The 18634-nt window shown below is 38.9% G+C and overlaps 1 protein-coding gene across 5 annotated transcripts in view; it reads left to right on the top strand.

The window, feature by feature from the left end:
* THUMPD1 (THUMP domain containing 1) overlaps positions 1 to 8568 on the top strand; it is a 41023-nt gene extending 32455 nt beyond the window's left edge. For 2 of the 5 annotated variants that reach the window (XR_008294494.1, XR_008294493.1), the window contains one exon: positions 8347 to 8568. The gene's annotated coding sequence lies outside the window, so the exon portion shown is untranslated. Of the gene's footprint in view, positions 1 to 8342 lie in introns of all 5 variants that reach the window. The other 3 variants (XR_008294497.1, XR_008294496.1, XR_008294495.1) reach the window with 3 other exon arrangements.
* Positions 8569 to 18634: the final 10066 nt, after the last annotated feature.

The raw sequence follows: 18634 nt of genomic DNA, 5'->3' as shown, positions 1-18634 counted from the left end.
CTTACTGCTGTTCTATACATTTAAACACACTTGCACAAGTTCTCATTATTAGAGTCACTTCCATGTTACCACATGCATTATTTCTCTTACCCAAAGATGGTATTATTGTTCCAGAAAGGCCTTCGACTCCTTCATAAGACTCAGCTCTGCATCAGCCAGGAAATTGGTTCCTTCCTTCTTTTCTTTTGGTGGCATCTGTTCCATTGTAGTCCTGAGACTCTGGTGCACAACTGGGAGGATCATAATCCCTTGGGAGGGGAGTTGACGTTTCTCTGGACAACCTGTGGTTAAAGGGACAGCAGCTTATAAGAGACACCTAGGAGGGGAGAGAGGAAATGTAGGAACAACTTCCCTTTATGATTCAGTGCTAAGCCCCAGCACATTAGTGGATTATTCTTGTCCATGGAGTTGATAATATCAAGATCCATTGTGCTTAGATGACCTATAATCAGAGCCTCACGGCATGATTTCCAAACAATCTAGAACATTGGCATGCTTGACTATTGTGATATAGCTGGATGTAGCTTGGCAAACCTGGAAAAGGACAGCTAAAGGAATCATATTGGAAGTCTCACCTCACTACTAGGTGACAGTCCTGACATTATCTCACTTGGAAATAATTTTGAGAGAATGTTACTGACTGGTTTGAATATAAACTTTGCCTGCTTGTACCTTTGTGGATGTCAGTTGCTGGCAACAAGGATTGGGTTTCATGAAGTCTGTGGCTAAAAGTTGCTTGTTGATGACAATGATCAAACAGTGACATTTTTCACCTTCAGAGTTCATTGTTACCCCACATGATATCCAGAAGAGAGTATCTCTCATGGGCTCAGACATCAACAGGGCTCCTTTGTCCTTTAATGAATGAAGGCCAAGGCCGAGCCCAGGGTGGTAGGCTGAATAAAGGCACTCCAAAGAATCCATGTCCTAATCCCCAGAAACTGTATGTTACCTAATACAGCAAAAGGGAATTTGCAGGTGTTAAGGATCTTGAGATGGGGTGATTATCCTAGCTTATCTGGGTGGGCGTGATGTAATATAAGAGGCTGATAGCACCTGGCACAGCACCTGGAAAATAGCACTGGTTCAACCAATAATAGTGCTCATTAGGAGGTGGCAATCTCCTCCCTTGCACATTCCATCCCCCTGGGTAGGGGTGTGTGTGTAGAGAGGTTCTAGAGGAGATGAAACTTGAGTCGGGCTTTGGAGGATGGCAAGACTATGAGTAGGTGGAAAAGAGAGCAGGCAGGCATCTCAGAAAGGGACCACAACATGGAGAAGGCCCAGCTATACCTGGATCTTCCATGGTTTGGCTGATCCATACATTCTTGATTCACCAAGCCAGAAAATTCTTTTCTCCCCTCAAGCAATATAGTTTGGGATTCAGTTACTTATAATCAAAAAAGTTATTGACTAGTATAGTTTTGGTTCCTTCCAGTTTGTGGGCTAGAAATGGAGTTAGAAGTCAACCAATCTTTCTTTTTCACTTCGGTGGCACCCCCAACTCCTGTGTGCCCCAGAATCTTCACTTCCTATAGATCCACTACAACATCACCAGGGTAGCCATCCTAAATACCTCTTCTTTAAAAAACATTTCCTATCTCACACATCACCTTCCTTACCACCACTAGGGTATAATCAACTACTCCCTCTTTAAACTAGTCACATGACATGCAACAGTTTGGTGGCTAACTTCTTTAAATACCTCTTCCCCAGAATGTAATGGCCTCCAGGACAGGTGCCATGTCTTATTCATCCATGACACCTTCATTCCTACTGCATAGCCTGAAATATTGTAGTGTCCACTAATTATTTGCCCCCCCACCTCTTTGGCTTGTTCTCTGTGTAGAGTTGATATGGTTCTTATCAGTCTCCTTGAATTTCTGAAGAGGATGTCAGTCCAACTCCCACCTCAATGGACTATCTTGACTTAGTGGCTGTGTTATAGTTATGTGTCTGCTTCTAAACCTTCATATAATTTGCTATTATCAAACTGTGTATTGCTGAAATGCTATATTGCCTCGGGCACAGAAATGAACCAAAGAGAAATTCATTGCTGAATTTAGTGTAGAATGACAAATATGATGTTCACAGGAAGATGCAGGAGAAAACTTTCTCTCTGACCTGAATATCAGGAAAAAGTGGGATTTTTTTCTAGGCACCTGGTCTGTATTTGTCATATGGACACTACATGTGCCCAATCATGCCTCTTTCCCTCTTTCATCTGGCACACTTCTGGAAAATGGATAGGTCTTTGTGGCATACATTTTATATACTCATCTCACTCTGGTTTTTGATCTGGCTTTTCTACCCTATTTTGTATTCATTTTGTATTCATTTCCTACCCTATTTTGTATCCATTTCCTCAGTTCCTTTTTCTTTTTTTTTTTTAAGTTTTTAAAAAATTTTTTATTTATTTTCAGAGAGACAGAGGCAGTGTAAGCAGGGTAGGGGCAGAGAGATGGAGAGAGAGAATCCCAAGCAGGCTCCACACTGTCAGTTTCAGAGCCTGATGTGGGGCTTGAATTCGTGAACGTTGAGACCATGACCTGAGCCAAAACCAAGAGCGAGACGCTTAACTGACTGAGCCACCCAGGTGCCCCAGTTCCTTTTTCTAAAGAAAAATATTTTATTCCACACCTCTATAACCACAATTATTTCCTGATTAGGCACTGCACAGCTTTTCAACTTTAGTATCATATTAGTGATAGCCACCATCATCCCCTTCCACAATGATTTTCACACAGTTCTTATCAAAAAAAGGGATTGAATCCATTCTTTGTTCTATTTCCCTGAATATAATTTTAATAAGAATTTTTATTTTAGAATAGTTTCAATTTACAGAAAACTTGCAAAGACAGTACAGAAAGTTCCAGGGAATGTTTTTTCCTTGGCGAGACTGGGGTTACTGCTGTTGGGGAAGAAGATCACAGCAGTGCCATATCAAGGGTGCCTGCTATTAACTTGACCTGTCGCTGATGATGTTAACCTTGATCACCTGGCTGAGGTAGCGATTTTTAGGTTTCTCCACATGGATGCTGTCATGATAGTCATATAGTTGAGGATATAGGCTATTCTAAGAAGTTGGTTGTTATGCAGACGATTCTAGATATCTGCCTCACTTATTACATGTTTTTTTACACACAAGTCTCAGGGCCAGGAGCTGGGGATGTGAGACAGTACTCAGTATTCTCTCTCAAGGATGTCATGAAAAACAATCACTAATTCCTGGACGACTCGCTCTTGAATTCCACTTCTCAGATATTTTCTCTCCTTACTGCTTTCACTCAAAATTTGGGGCACAGTCATCCAACCATGTTCACTTGGGATCCATTTGTCTCTTTGAGCATCTCTGAAGTCTTTGCTTCGTTTGGATTGTAAGAGCTGAATTCTCCTTCCTACAAGGGGCAATATGTACTCTATGCTTTTTTACTTGGTTACACAAGTGTCCTACGGGAGCTTTTAACCTAAGCAAGGAAGGCAAGGTAACAAGCCACCACTGTTAAATTGCCACCAGCCCTCTAATGGTTCCTTTGGAAGGGCCAAGATTTCATCCAGTGATGACAATCACCAGGGACCTTGTTATGCTGGAGACCTCAGGGAGTATATGGACATGCAGCTTGCACCATTAGCTAGGGCTTTTGGGAACATACTTCATCGCTGGCAAGTGAGAGGTAGTACTTATAATCCAGCATAGGTTTTGAGGGGGAGATTGCAAATTATATCAGAATCGACAATCTACACTTAACCCCTTAGGTAAACTTATTGGATCACAGGCTGAGAATGTTGAATCACTCCTCAGGGTTGGATAAGAATAAGAATCCAGAAGATAGGCATCTAAAACCCCCCAGAGGTCTGTTTTGCTTGGAAACTGTCCACATAGTAATAACAGCTATCCTTTACATGTATATAGTACTTTATAATTTCTTGAGATCTCATATGCTATTATTTCAGGTAATCCTCACAAAAAGCCTATGAAGTAGGCACTACTAGTACTATTTTATAAATGAGGAAACTGGAACTCTGAGAGGCTACGTAGTTGCCTCAGCCTACGTACTATTTTATTTTATTTTTTTAAAAATTTTTTAACGTTTTTTATTTATTTTTGAGACAGAGAGACAGAGCATGAACAGGGGAGGGGCAGAGAGAAAGGGAGACACAGAATCGGAAGCAGGCTCCAGGCTCTGAGCCATCAGCCCAGAGCCCGACGCGGGGCTCGAACTCAGGGACCGCGAGAGCGAGATCGTGACCTGAGCTGAAGTCGGGACGCTCAACCGACTGAGCCACCCAGGCGCCCCGCCTACGTACTATTTTAATGCTTGATTCTTTCTCTTTGTTATTGTCATCAATTTCCAGCATCATGAGTTGGGGCTCTTGCAACCTGTAATGATGACTAATGAATTTTTTTGACTAATAAATTTTTGAAATAAGATTATAAACTGAAATATATAATTATATATATTAATATATACACACACAACACACACACACACACACACACACACACACACACACAGTGTTTCAGTCTAATGAAGTAATTTTTTTTTATAGCTTGAATAGTCCCAGAGTGATTCATGGGAGCCCATTCAGTCTGGCTTCTGTTGGGTTTTTTTTTGTTTGTTTGTTTTTTGATATGACCTGTTGACTGACCCCATCAGTCTTTGAAAGCTTGCTTGCTTTCTGGCACAATGAGATGTCCCAGGCTTCTTTTGTACATTTCTTGTCAAGGTTCTAAAGTCAGCCATTTTTCTAAGGAGTCCTGGTTTCTTTCAATGAAAAATGATATTTTACAACCAGTTAATCAACATCCACTTGTTGTTGTGCTTTATTAATATAAGAATGACTGACTAATCAGATTTGGACTTATAGTATTAGAACAGCGACTGGGGCATTTTGGCCAATAGTGCACTATATCAGAAAGGATATAGCTCATAGCTATTAAATAAAATAAATGAGGTGGTACTGTTACTGTCTTTGTCACCCTTGGATGAGATGGCACATACATTAAATGATAGTTGACCATGAGTTGCAGTATTTTCTATGTAAACATACTGGTTAGAGTAACAAATGCTGTTACCATTGACTGCATTGTTTTTTAAAAAGTGTATTTATTTTGAGAAGGAGAGACTGCATGCACGAGCAGGTGAGGGGCAGAGAGAGAGAGAGAGGGAGAGAGAGAATCCCAAGCAGTCTCTGTGCTGTCAGCACAGAGTCTGACATGGGGCTCAATCCCATGAACCTTGAGATCATGACCTGAGCCAAAACCAAGAGTCAAATGCTTAACCGATTAACTCACCCAGGCACCCCTACCATTGACTTTAAACTCTAGCTCTGGAGCTTTCTGGCCTGAGTGGATAATTGCCCTAGGCAGAGTAATATCTTCAGGAGTTCCCAAGGGGATGAAAGGAAACTTAGATGCCAGATGTGATGATTAAAACATGGACTCCACTTCTTTCTCTAGGCCACTGAGCAGGACACCAGGTGCAGCCAGAAAAAGAAAGAGCTATTGTTTCCTATGAAGGGAAATGAAAACTAGTATTTAAGAGCTTGAGCCAAATTAGTGACCTGCAATTCAGGGCCTCAGACAGTGTAGGTTAGATTAACATGCATATTGTTTCACACTTTACCCTAAATGTTGAGGCATGAGGGAGGTTTTTGGTTTGCCTCATTTCTCATTTATTCAGATGGATATTCAGATCATGAAAAATAAGAAGAGAATGTACCAGCACAATTAAATACTTTTGGAGCTATGTCATTTTCCTCCCTTACTCCTTTAGAATATAACCCTTTGGAGGGGTTTCTGTCCTGTTCACTATTCTATCTCTAGCACTTTGGGTAATGCCTGGCACAAGGTAGCTTTCCCAGTGTTTGTTGAATGAATTAATGTATATCTTCCACAGAAACATTAACATGGGTAGGCTCTTTTTTGAGAGACATTCTTTTTGCCCTTGCTTGGCTCGCATATGCATTCTCCTTCTAAGGAGGTGTTTGTGGTCTGAATGCAGGCATTATTTGGTTTTCCATTATCAGCTGCCTTGTCAGATTGAACGGTCATACTGACAAAATACCTAGAGGAGTGTGTTCCACAAATGGACTTGGAGTTTTTAATTTTGAATGGACTTATTAGTAACATACACATACACACATATACACATACATATACACACATACAAATGTTTTCTGTGGGCATGTGTCTTACATAAATAGAACCAGTGATTTGTCATTCCTAGTAAAACTATTAATTTGTCATCCCTAGTAAAACTCAGAGAGGGTCCAATTTGTATCAGGATAAACTATGCTATGCTGTGTATCAAATAATCACTCAGATCTTGGTGGTGTATGGCATGACAAAGGTTTGTTTTGTTTTTGTTTGTTTGGTTTTTGTTTTTATTTATTTATTTTTTTTTTTGCTCTTGCTACTTGTCCATGATGGGTCTTCAGTGACCTGGCTGATGGAACAACAATTATTTGAAGGGTTGCCAGTAGATGTGGAAGAGTAAACAATTATACGTTCTAGCCTAGAAAAGATGGACATCATTCCTACTCATTGGTCAGAACTCGCCCCTTGGCCAGAGTGCATATTCGCACATTACTTGGGGGATGAATAGCTGGGTAATGACTACCATAGTTGTCCTTTTACAAGAATATGTTAGATTCATTCTATTTTTGGAAGTCTTTCATAACATAACCCAGTAGAACTTTTCCAGAGGAGCAATACTTAAAAAAGTAAAGACTTACCATTTTGTAAACCTAGCAAACTAGATCTTACATACAGTAGAGTGGTGACAACCATAGACTTTTTGGAATCGGAGAGAATGAAGTTCAAATTTCAGCTCTGCTGCATAGTGGCTGTGGGGTATTATGTAAAACCCCACAGTGTCTCTAAGACACTTAGTGTCTTAGTGTTTTAGTGTCTCTAAACTAGACACTAGGGGTTTTAGTGTCTCTAAAACCCCTTAGTGTCTCTAAGATTAGTATTCTAATTTCTAAAATGCTTAACAGGATGAAATTGTTGTGAATAAAAAATGAAATTATGTACAAAGGTGTCCAACACCTTTGGACCAATTCAATACCTGTTAGCTAGCTTGAAAGATGGAAAAGTCTTGATATTTTATGAATTGGTGCCTCTTGGGCTAAGTGTTCTTGGCAGGCAATGCTTTTATGTTCTCTGGAGGGCTGGCAATTAAGATTGCTCACATTTCTCTGTGGGAGAACGTTCTTGAAAGAGCAGTTCTTTTGACATGATTCTTCAGCTCACTCCATTTAGAATTCATTAATTTTCTGCATCCACCCACAATCTTTCCACACATATTCTCCTTACTTCAGACTGTCTAGAAGTCTTAGTATTAGAGAGTCTGAACCTTAAATATCTATCAGAATCTCCAGGAAGATTTTCAAAGCACCTACGTCTGAGTCCCACTTCAGACCAATTAAATCAGGCTCTCTGAGAGAGGGGACACAGTCATCTGTATTTTTAGAAAGTACTTCTTTCTTTTTTTAAATTTTTTAACGTTTATTCATTTTTTGATAGAGACAGAGCATGGGTGGGGGAGGGGCAGAGACAGAATCCAAAGCAAGCTCCAGGCTCTGACCTGTCAGCACAGAGCCTGACCTTGGGCTCAAACTCATGGACAGTGAGATCATACCCTGAGCCGAAGTCAGATGCTCAACCGACTGAGCCACCCAGGAGCCCCATTTAGAAAGTACTTCTTAGTGACTCTAATGAGCAGAGAGGACTGAGAACCACTGCTCTACATATCCTTGCTCTTGCCTACCTCTCTAGCCTTATCTATTCCCACTTTTCGCTCCCTTGCCCACCATGCTCCAGCAATATTTTTTGTTCATTGAACATGCCAAAGTTGTTCCTACTTCAGGGCCTTTGCATTCACTGTTCCCTTAGCCTGGAATACATCAACTCAGATTTTCAACTCAAATTTTCATATAACTGATTCTTGTTCACCAGGTATCAACTCAAATGTCACATTTTCAGAATGTCACATTATCACCTTTTTTACAAATTTTTTAAACATTTATTCATTTTTTGATAGAGAGAGACAGAACATGAGTGGGGGAGGGGCAGAGAGAGAGGGAGACACAGAATCTGAAAGAGCCTCCAGGTTCTGAACTGACAGCACAGAGCCCGACGCAGGGCTCGAACTCACGGACCGTGAGATCATGACCTGAGCGGAAGTCGGATGCTTAACTGACTGAGCCACCCAGGCGCCCCTATTATTTCCTTTCTAACACTTCACGGTATTTGAGCTATTGCTGATTAATTTGCTTGTTTACTGCCTATATCCTAATTATTCTTTTTTAATTTTTTAGCATTTTTTATTTTTGAGACAGAGAGAGACAGAGCACGAGCAGGAGAGAGAGAGAGAGAGAGAGAGAGAGAGAGAGAGAGAGAGAGAGAGAGAGAGAGAGAGAGAGAGAGAATGAGAATGAGAATCTGAAGCAGGCTCCAAGCTTCAAGCAGTCAGCACAGAGCCCAACGCGGGCCTCAAACCCACCAACTGCGAGATCATGACCTGAGCCAACGTCAGATGCAAAACCGCCTGAGCCACCCAGGTACCACTATCCTAATGAGTTTTTTAAAAATATTTATTTATTTATTTTGAGAGAGACAGAGAGTGTGAGTAGGGGAGGGGCAGAGAAACCGACACAGGGCTTGATCCCACCAACCTTGAGATCATGATCTGAGCTGATGTCAAGAGTCTTATGCTTAACTGACTGAGCCACCCAGGTGCCCTTGACTATCTCTCATTATTATATGAGATCTACAAAGGTAGAGACTTTATCTGATTTATTCACTATAGTATGCCCAAGGCATAGAACAGTATGTGACATAAGAGATACTTAAATAAACATTTGTTCAATAAATTATTTTTGCCTGCTGTTCACTGATATCATTATATAACATCATTTTAACAATAAATTCTTATGATGTATTTACAAAACAATTATTTCCTTATGAGCAAGTCTTGCAGCTTCTATATGTCCCATGCTCCTTTACACAATTTATATTAACTATTTGTTATAGGGAGAAAAAAGAAACAATCTGGATACATATCCATTGTTATTACTATCTTATACTATGACCTTTAGCCTATTTAGTTTTCCATTGTACCTACTTTTTTTCTCTTGCTGGTTACCATCATTCCAAAGATTTCTTGGGTTGGGAAGCATTGAAGTTGCTTTTCCCTAAACTCCTCTCTCTAGTGATCATTAAGAAGATGAAAATGCATGGAACTTGAAGTCAAAGGTTTGAGTTCAAATTTTACCCAGAAACTTACCAGGGGAAACCACGTAACCTCTCTGAGCCTGTTAATGAAGTCAGGACACTAATAGCTCCTATCACAAAAAAAAAAAAAAAAAAAAAAAAAATTTGTATAAAATAAAATGAGAAACTATAGGTAAAATTACCTTGTATGTTGTGAAGATTCAGTAAATACATTAAAAAGATGTACCATTCAAAATACCACTTAGAATTTTGCCATTTCTTTCTGTCCCTCCTGCTATTGTATAAAAATCGGGGAAGGGATCTCCTTCTCAGTCTCCCTACCTCCATCCTTCTCTCTTCTGGACCATAAATATACTCTAGCCAAGCCTCTTATTGAGGCAATCATGTTCATTGCATTTCTGCCCTCCTTGGGAACCTGGTGGCTCTTTTACTTGTCATCCCCAGACTCCTCTGTCTGTTTCTCAAATTCCCTTAAAGTGTCCTTCTTGCTTCCTCATGGTTCACGGTGTATGATCGCTGCAGTGACTTAGAAATGACTGAGGCTTTTGGTGACAGATCACCTGAATAAATGAATAGTTGGGATTTTGATGAAATAATGTCACTGCTTTTATACAGGTATTTCTATGAGAATCCCCCCTTAGTCAAGTATAAATACTCTGTGCCTTCTGCTTCGTCTCACTTAGATTCCATTTTCTCATTTCTAAAACGGGACTAATCACAGTGCATATAGGTGTTTGCAGAATGAGTGAGAAAACATGTGGGATGCCTTTTGTGAAAACATCCTTGCAGTCTCAGAGCTTGAAAGTTACCTCCTTCTATCCCTTTGTACATGCCACGTTATCTAGGTAGTCATAATTACCTGTTTACGGAAGAGAACACCCAGCTGCCTTAGATGTTGCCTTCTGCTTCTAAGGGAGGAAATTGTGTTTCAAGTGAGAAGTAAGGGTGTCAACTCTTAGTCTGGTCATTTAGACGTTATCTATCTAATCTTAGAAGCTGAGGTATAAGTTGTCCAAGGCCACACTACTGGTAAAAATTAGGATCATACTGGTAACGTCTTCATCAGTCTTCTGGTGCTAAATTCTGACCTCTTCCACTGTACCAGACTACTCTTCTAAATAATTATATAAAAATGTGTGCATTTTATTTTCATGTTTTAGGAAGTTGCTCATGCTCTCACATTGTACAATTTTCTCTTGGACCAGTCAGTATTGAAGGATGGAGCTTTAGAAGGAGAAGGCACCATAGAGCTCCAGACACTTTACCCAACAAAAGAAAAGGAAATAATATCTACTTGCCTTGAGAGGTTGTGAAATCAAAGGAAAAAGTCACCTGCTCCCACACTGCAATTTCAGTTGAGAGTTACTGACTCTTGAAACAGACATTTCTGAGGCAGATCAGACGTTGTCTGTATTGATATACATGATGAGGAAAGCCTTGTATTATAAGATTAAAAAAAAAAAGCAGAATATAAGATTATAAAAGCCAGAGAAGAAAGCCAGTGGGAACAAGTCCATTCATGAAAGTGTATTAAGAAATCCCAGATATTACCATGATTGAATTGAGGCACTAAGAAAGACATGCATGGAGATATGGATTATCCTTTGGCTTCTGGGAGCTTCCACCAGCCACCATCAGAAATACTACTTTGGGGAATCCAGTTTGAACATTGCCTAGCTTAATAGTTTTCAAAGTATGTTTTGGGGATCTTTAGAATCAGAGTCATTTGGGGGTACTTTAACTTGTTACCCTATTTGCGTTATTTCTCTCATTATTTACATATACAGACATACATACACACATATGAATATACACATATATATGTATATACACATTTTTTTCTAAATCATTTGAAAGTTAGTTGCAGACATTACTCTCTTCACATTTAAATTCTTCAGCATTCATCCTCAAAACATAAGGACATTCTCCTGTATAACAATAGTACTGTTTCACACCTAAAATAATTAAACATAATTCCTTAATACAATTTATACCCATTCCAAACTAAAATCTCCTCAATTGTCTCAAAATGTCTTTTTTTTTTAAATATCTAGGATCCAAACAAGATCCATGTGATGCATTTTGTTGTTATGTTTTGTTGGTCTTTTCCGACCTCAAAGAATCCTTCTGCTTTTGTTCCCATGCCATTGCCTTTGAATCCAGGTGAGTAATCTTGTTGAATATCTCACATACTGCATGTGTGTGATTGTTTCCTCATTGCTGTGGTCTGCATATTTGCATTCCCCATCCCACATTTGTTTTGAAATCCTATCCCCCAAGGAGATGATATTAGGAGGTGGGGACTTTGGGAGGTTATTAGGGATCACCTAATAGTTTTTATTTATTTATTTATTTATTTATTATTTATTTATTTATTTATTTATTTATTTTTGAGAGAGATAGACAGAGTGCAAGCAGGGGAGGGGCAGAGAGAGAGAGGGAGACACAGAATCCAAAGCAGGCTCCAGGCTCTGAGCTGTCAGCACAAAGCCTGAACCCACAAACTGTGGTCTCAAACCCACAAACTGTGAGATCATGACCTGAGCCGAACATTGGACAGTTAACTGACTGAGCCACCCAGGCAGCCCAAAACTACAATGTTTTTTAACCAATTGCAATGATTATTCTTTTTGATGCCTAAATTTTATCAAGTTAGGTCAATGACAGCCCTTTGACATGCCCCCATCATTATTTGATTACTTCTGTACTTTCTGATATAGCAAGAGGTCCCAGGCTTACCTGGTATTTTCTCTGCTCTACACTTGGAAACATCAATTTCTCACAGGATCTCCTTGAAAAGGGAATGGTATTTAGAAGTCATGATCTAGGCTCTATGTTGATTCATTACTATTAGACACCATTGTTTTGAGGACCTTTTAAGCATACAGAACTGAGAAAAACAATTTCCAAATCAAAATTAACATCACAGGTTTTTTTTTTAATGTTTAAGGAACATTTGTTTATCTTTTCCTGTAAACTGTCTATTCATGTATTTTGCCTAATTTCCTATCAAGTTTGATATTTTTCTTCTTTAAGAATTCTGGATATATCAGGGATATAAACTCTATATTTTTTATATAACTTGCCAATATTTTTACTCAGTACTTCATTTGTAATATCTGACCCCCATTAACCAGCCTGGAGCCAACTTCTGAAGAAGGGCTTCTATTCACACAAGCAAAATATGGGCAGAAGAAAATGGAACTCATGTTTTTCAGCTGTCAGGCACTGTTCTGGTTGAACATTTTCTCATTTGCAGCTCATAAAATGTCTTTGAATATTATTTCTTATCTGAAATCTACATGGCTAACATGTTTTAAAATTCAGTATTTTTCAGTTTTTATTAAGGTGATAATGATATCTAGAGTCATGCTACTCCCCTTGCAGGATCGGAAGCTGCATCTTGAGATCATACTCATAAATAGTTCTGGATTGGTGAATATTCCTATTAATTAGAACGAATAAAGACTATACATGGTTTCACTTCCTGATAGGTTGGGTTTTGTTGCCAAATGAGATATGAAAAGCGCTTTCGTTTTTCAGAGCTTCTCAGATTTTGGAATGGTAGATAAGAGATGTTGGACCTCTATCACCCTTTCTTTATAGGGAGGGGATGGGAGTTTTGGTGTTTGTTTGTTTGTTAACAAAACACATCCTCTGACTTTTATCCTTTTCTTCTTTTTCTCTTTGTTTTGTAAGGCAGGGAGGAGGGAGCAAACTTCAGAGCATGAGGATTCAAGTGAATCCCATGAAAACTGTGGTGTCTCTCAACTTCTCTTCCCTCCCCCCGCCTGCAGCCGGGGTGAGACTGAGATGTGTAGCCCCTCTGATAGCCCAGTATTCTTTATAACCAACATTTAACCAATATTCGTTATACACTTGTTCAACATCTGTTTGGGGGAAAGGCTGTTTCCTGTATGGGGAGGTGAAAAAGAAGGGCATAGGTGACAGCATGCAGCCTCATCCCCAGAGTTCCAAGCAAATCAGCTGTGCCGCCAGACTTGCATGCCCCTCTTAGCCAGAATGGAAGCTCTGCAGTTGGTCTGAACTACTTTCCATAGTTGGGTGTGTTGCAACTACTTGCTTTTTCTCATGTGTCTTTTATAGGATTCTTTTTTTTTTTCCTTTTTTATAATGTTTGTTTGTTTATTTATTTATTTATTTATTTATTTTTGTTTCATTTTTATTTTTTTTGCAATATATGAAATTTATTGTCAAATTGGTTTCCAAACACACCCAGTGCTCATCCCAAAAGGTGCCCTCCTCAATACCCATCACCCACCCTCCCCTCCCTCCCACCCCCCATCAACCCTCAGTTTGTTCTCAGTTTTTAACAGTCTCATGCTTTGGCTCTCTTCCACTCTAACCTCTTTTTTTCCTTCCCCTCCCCCATGGGTTTCTGTTAAGTTTCTCAGGATAAGTTTCACATAAGAGTGAAAACATTAGGATTCTTACAAAGTATCCCAAATTACTTCCAGCCACACACTCTCAGTCTCTCTGAGAGGAATTATAATACTACATATTTCTTTGTCTTATTACATTTCTGGTTCCCTTTATAGATTAAGCCCCAGACAAATATGTTGTAGGCCCTAGTCTGTAATGAAATATTTCCCCATTTGGGGGTTGTCTCACTTCATTGTCTCTCTCTTAAACAGCTGCATAAGCCCTCCTTCTGTCCCGTGGGAGTGTTATGGTTTTTATATTCTGGATTCTCATGTCTCCTTTTCCATCAAAACCAACCTATCCTGTCTCCTTGTGCCTCAGGGCACTACTGAAAATCTGTCAAGTGATTTCATCATGTAAAGAAATGACTGGATTAATGATCCATTTCTCCCCCAGTTTTGATCTTTGAGATAATAATACCTGTACTCAAAGTTCTCTAATGGCGAGCAGGTATTTTAGGTAATAGCATGTAAGTGGAAGGACTGTATACTGAGGACTTTTAATTTCATAATCACCACATCACCCTATGTTATTACCTCTTGCACACATAGCTTTCATATGAATTACATGGGATGTAATGGGATACTATCTTTACTTTGTAGCAAGCTCTTAAAAATCAATCAGAAAAAGACAAACATTCATATATTAAAAAGAGAGAGAGAGATCAATAAACATAAGAAAAATTTCAATCTTACTAATAATCAAAGAACAAATAAGACTAGCATGCAATATTTTTCACTTGTCACATTGGCAAAAACTTAAAATCTGATAATATCCTGTGTAACTTGCTCTTCTACTGTCTGAAAGAGTTTTTATAAATTTGGTGTTATTGTTGATAAATTGTTGATAGGATTTACCAGTAAAACCACTTGGGACTAGGGCTTTCCTTCTGGTAAGTTTGTTAATAAATATTTCAGTTATTACAATACATATTGGATTTTTCAGGCTTTTTGTTTTATTTTGTATGGTAAGTTATAAATTTTTTAAGGAATCTTTCCATTTCATCTATATTGTTGAATTTGTTGACACAAAACTGTTCATAGTATTTTCTTATTATCCTTAAAAAAATTTTTTTAACGTTTATTTATTCTTAAGACAATGCAAGAGACAGAGTGCAAGCAGCGGAGGGGCAGATAGAGGGAGACACAGAATCCAAAGTGGGCTCCAGGCTCTGAGCTATCAGCCCAGAGCCCGACGTGGGGCTCGAACTTCCAAACCGTGGGATCATGACCTGAGCTGAAGTCAGATGCTTAACCGACTGAGCCACTCAGGCACCCCTCTTATTATCTTTTTAATATGTGTAAGTGATATCTGTAGTGATATCTTTTTTTCTGATTTTGGCAAACAAAAATTTTATGGTAAAGGATGATCATCTGAGTGTTTGTAAAGTAAAAAAATTGAAAAGCAAAACAAGGGTGCTGGGTGGCTCAGTTGGTTAAGTGTCTGACTCTTGGTTTCAGCTCAAGTCATGATTTCATGGTTCATGAGTTTGAGCCTGGAGTTGGGCTCTGCACTGACAACATGGGGCCTGCTTGGGATTCTCTCTCTCTATCCCCCTCTCTCTCTGCCCTTCCCCTGCTCACATGCTCTCTATCTCAAAATAAATAAACTTTAAAAAAGAAAAACGAAAAAAAAAGCCCTCTGAATGTCCAACAATAAGAGATTAGTAAAGTAAAAAACTTTACCATTTTGACAGAATGAACTACTATGTGGCCCTTAAAATCATACTAAATATTAGGGGTGGCTGGGTGGCTCAGTCAATTGAATGTCCAACTTTGGCTCAGGTCATGATCTCACAGTCTGTGAGTTTGAGCCCCACATTGAGTTCTGTGCTGACAGCTCAGAGCCTGGAGCCTACTTTGGATTCTGTGTCTCCCTCTCTCTCTCTAACCCTCCCCTGCTCAAACTCTCTTTCTCTCTCTTTCTCAAATAAGCATTTAAAAATTTATATTAAACTATAATGAAATACTATGGCATACATACCAGAATGACTAAAATTTAAAAGGTTCACAACAACAAGTGTTGGTGAGGGTGTGGAGCAAATGGAACTTTTTAAAAAAAGTTTTTCTTTAAATTAGTTAACATATAGTTTAATATCAGTTTCAGGTGTACAATTTAGTGTTTAGTGATTCAGCACTTTCATACAATACCAGGTATTCATCACAAGTGAAAAACGTGTATTCTGCTACTTTGTGATTGAATGTTGTGAATATATTTGTTAAGTCCATCTTGTCCAGTGTGTCATTCAAAGCCATTGTTTCCTTGTTGATCTTCTGCTTAGATATGTCCATTGCTATAAGTGGGGTGTTAAAGAGTCCTACTATTATTGTATTATTATAAATTAGTTTCTTTATGTTTGTGATTAATTGATTTACATATTTGGCTTCTTTCAAGTTGGGGGCCTAAATGTTTATAATTGTTCGATCTTGTTGGACAGACCCCTTTGTTATGATATAGTGTGTTTCTTCATCTCTTATTACAGTCTTTGGCTTAAAATCTAGTTTGTCTGATAGAAATATGGCTACTCCAGGTTTCTTTTGATGTCTATTTGCATGATCAATGATCCTCCACCCCCTCACTTTCAATCTGAAGGTGTCTTTGGGTCTAAAATTAGTCTCTTGCAAGCAGCATATTGATGGGTTTTGTGTGTTTTTTAAAAATTTTTCTTAATGTTTATTTTTGAGAGAGACAGAGATAGAATACGAGTGGGTTAGAGGCAGAGAGAGAGAGGGAGACACAGAATCCAAAGCAGGCTCCAGGTTCTGAGCTGTCAGCACAGAGCCCGACGCGGGGCTCAAACTCATGAGCTGTGAGATCATGACCTAAGCCAAAGTCGAACGCTCAACCAACTGTGCCACCCAGACGCCCCGATGGGTTTTGTGTTTAATACATTCTGGTACCCTATGCCTTTTGATTAGAACATTTGGTCTATTTACATTCAGTAATTGTTGATAAATATGAATTTAGTGTCATTGTATTATCTATAAAGTTGCTGTTCTCTTGGATTATCTCTGTTCCTTTCTAGTCTTTGTTGCTTTTAGTCTCTCTTTCCTGCTCTAAGGGTTTCCTTTAATATTACTTGTAGAGCTGGTTTAGTGTTCACAAAATCCTTTAGTTTTTGCTTGTCTTGGAAACTCTGTATCTTTCTTTCTATTCTGAATGATGGCCTTGCTGGATATAGTATTCTTGGCTGCATATTTTTCTTATTTAGGGCATTGAATATACTATGCCACTCCTGTCTGGCCTGACAAGTTTCTGTGGACAGGTCTGTTGCTAACCTTACATGTGTCCCCTCATAGGTTAAGGACCTTTTGTCCCTCGCTGCTTTCAGGATTCTATTTTTATCTTTGTATTTTGTAATTTTCACAATGATGTGTCTTGGTGTTGACCTGTTTTTGTTGATTTTGAGGGGAGTTCTCTGTGCCTCTTGGACTTGAATACCTGTTTCCATCCCCAGATTAGGGAAGTTCTGAGCCATAATTTGTTCAAAAAAACCTTCTGCCCGTGTTTCCTACTTCACCTCTTCTGGGATCCCTATGAAACAGATATTATTGTGCTTTATGGAATCGCTGAGTTCTCTAAGTTTATATATGTGATCTCATAGTTTTCCCTCCATCTTCTTTTCACCTTCATTACTTTTCAGAATTGAATCTTTTTTATTATTATTATTGTCAAATTAGTTAACATACAGTGTAGTTTTGGCTTTAGGAGTGGAACCCAGTGATTCATCTCTGACATATGACAGTGCTCATCCCGAAAACTGCCTTCCTTAATGCCTGTCACCCATTTAATCCACCTCCAGCCCAGCCCCCATCAACCCTCAGTTTGTTCTCTGTATATAAGAGTTTCTTGTGGTTTGTCTCCCTCTCTTTTTTTATCTTATTTTCCCTTCCCTTCCCCTATGTTCATCTGTTAAGTTTCTCAAATTCCATGTATGAGTGAAATGATATGATATCTGTTTTTCTCTGACTGTCTTATTTCACTTATCACAATAACCTCCAGTTCCATCCATGTTGTGGCAAATGGCAAGATTTTATTCTTTTTCATTGCTGAGTAGTATTCCACTGTATGTGTGTGTGTGTGTGTGTGTGTGTGTGTGTGTGTGTATATCACATCTTCTTTATCCATTAATCAGTTGATGGACATTTGGACTCTTTCCATAATTTGACTCTTGTTGATAGCACTGCTATAAACACTGGGGTGCATGTGCCCCTTTGAATCAGGATATTTGTATCCATTGGATAAATTCCTAGTAGTGCAATTGCTGGGTTGTTTAATTTTTTGAGGAATCACCGTACTGTTTTCCAGAGTGACTGCACCAATTTGCATTCCCATCAACAGTGCAATAGTGTTACCCTTTCTCCACACCGTCAATAACATCTGTTGTTGCCTGAGTTGTTAATTTTAGCCACCCTGACCAGTGTGAGGTGGTATGTGATTGTGGTTTTGGTTTTTATTTCCCTGATGATGAGTGGTGTTGAGCATTTTTTCATGTGTCTGTTAGCCATTGAATGTCTTCTTTGGAAAAGTGTCTGTTCATGTCTTTTTCCCATTTCTTCACTGGATTGTTTGTTTTTTTGAATGTTGAGTTTGATAAGTTCCTTACAGATTTTGGATATTAACCCTTTATTTGATAATGTCATTTGCAAATATCTTCTCCCATTCCATTGGTTGCCTTTTAGTTGTCCTGATTCTTTCCTTTGCTGTGCAGAACATTTTTATCTTGATGAGGTCCCAAGAGGTTTTTTTTGTTTTTGTTTCTCTTGCCTCTAGAAACATGTCAAGTAGGAAGATGCTGTGGCTGAGATCACAAAGGTTGTTGCCTGTTTTCTCCTCTAGGATTTTGATGGCTTCCTGTTTTACATCTAGGTCTTTCATCCTTTTTGAGTTTGTTTTTATGCATGGTGTAAGAAAGTGGTCCAGGTTCTGTATGTTGCTGTCCAGTTTTCC

This window comes from Acinonyx jubatus, chromosome E3, assembly GCF_027475565.1.
Source record: "Acinonyx jubatus isolate Ajub_Pintada_27869175 chromosome E3, VMU_Ajub_asm_v1.0, whole genome shotgun sequence".
Classification (NCBI taxonomy): domain Eukaryota; kingdom Metazoa; phylum Chordata; class Mammalia; order Carnivora; family Felidae; genus Acinonyx; species Acinonyx jubatus.
Note: the sequence above shows the minus strand (reverse complement) of the source record. Positions and strands in the feature narration are given on the sequence as shown.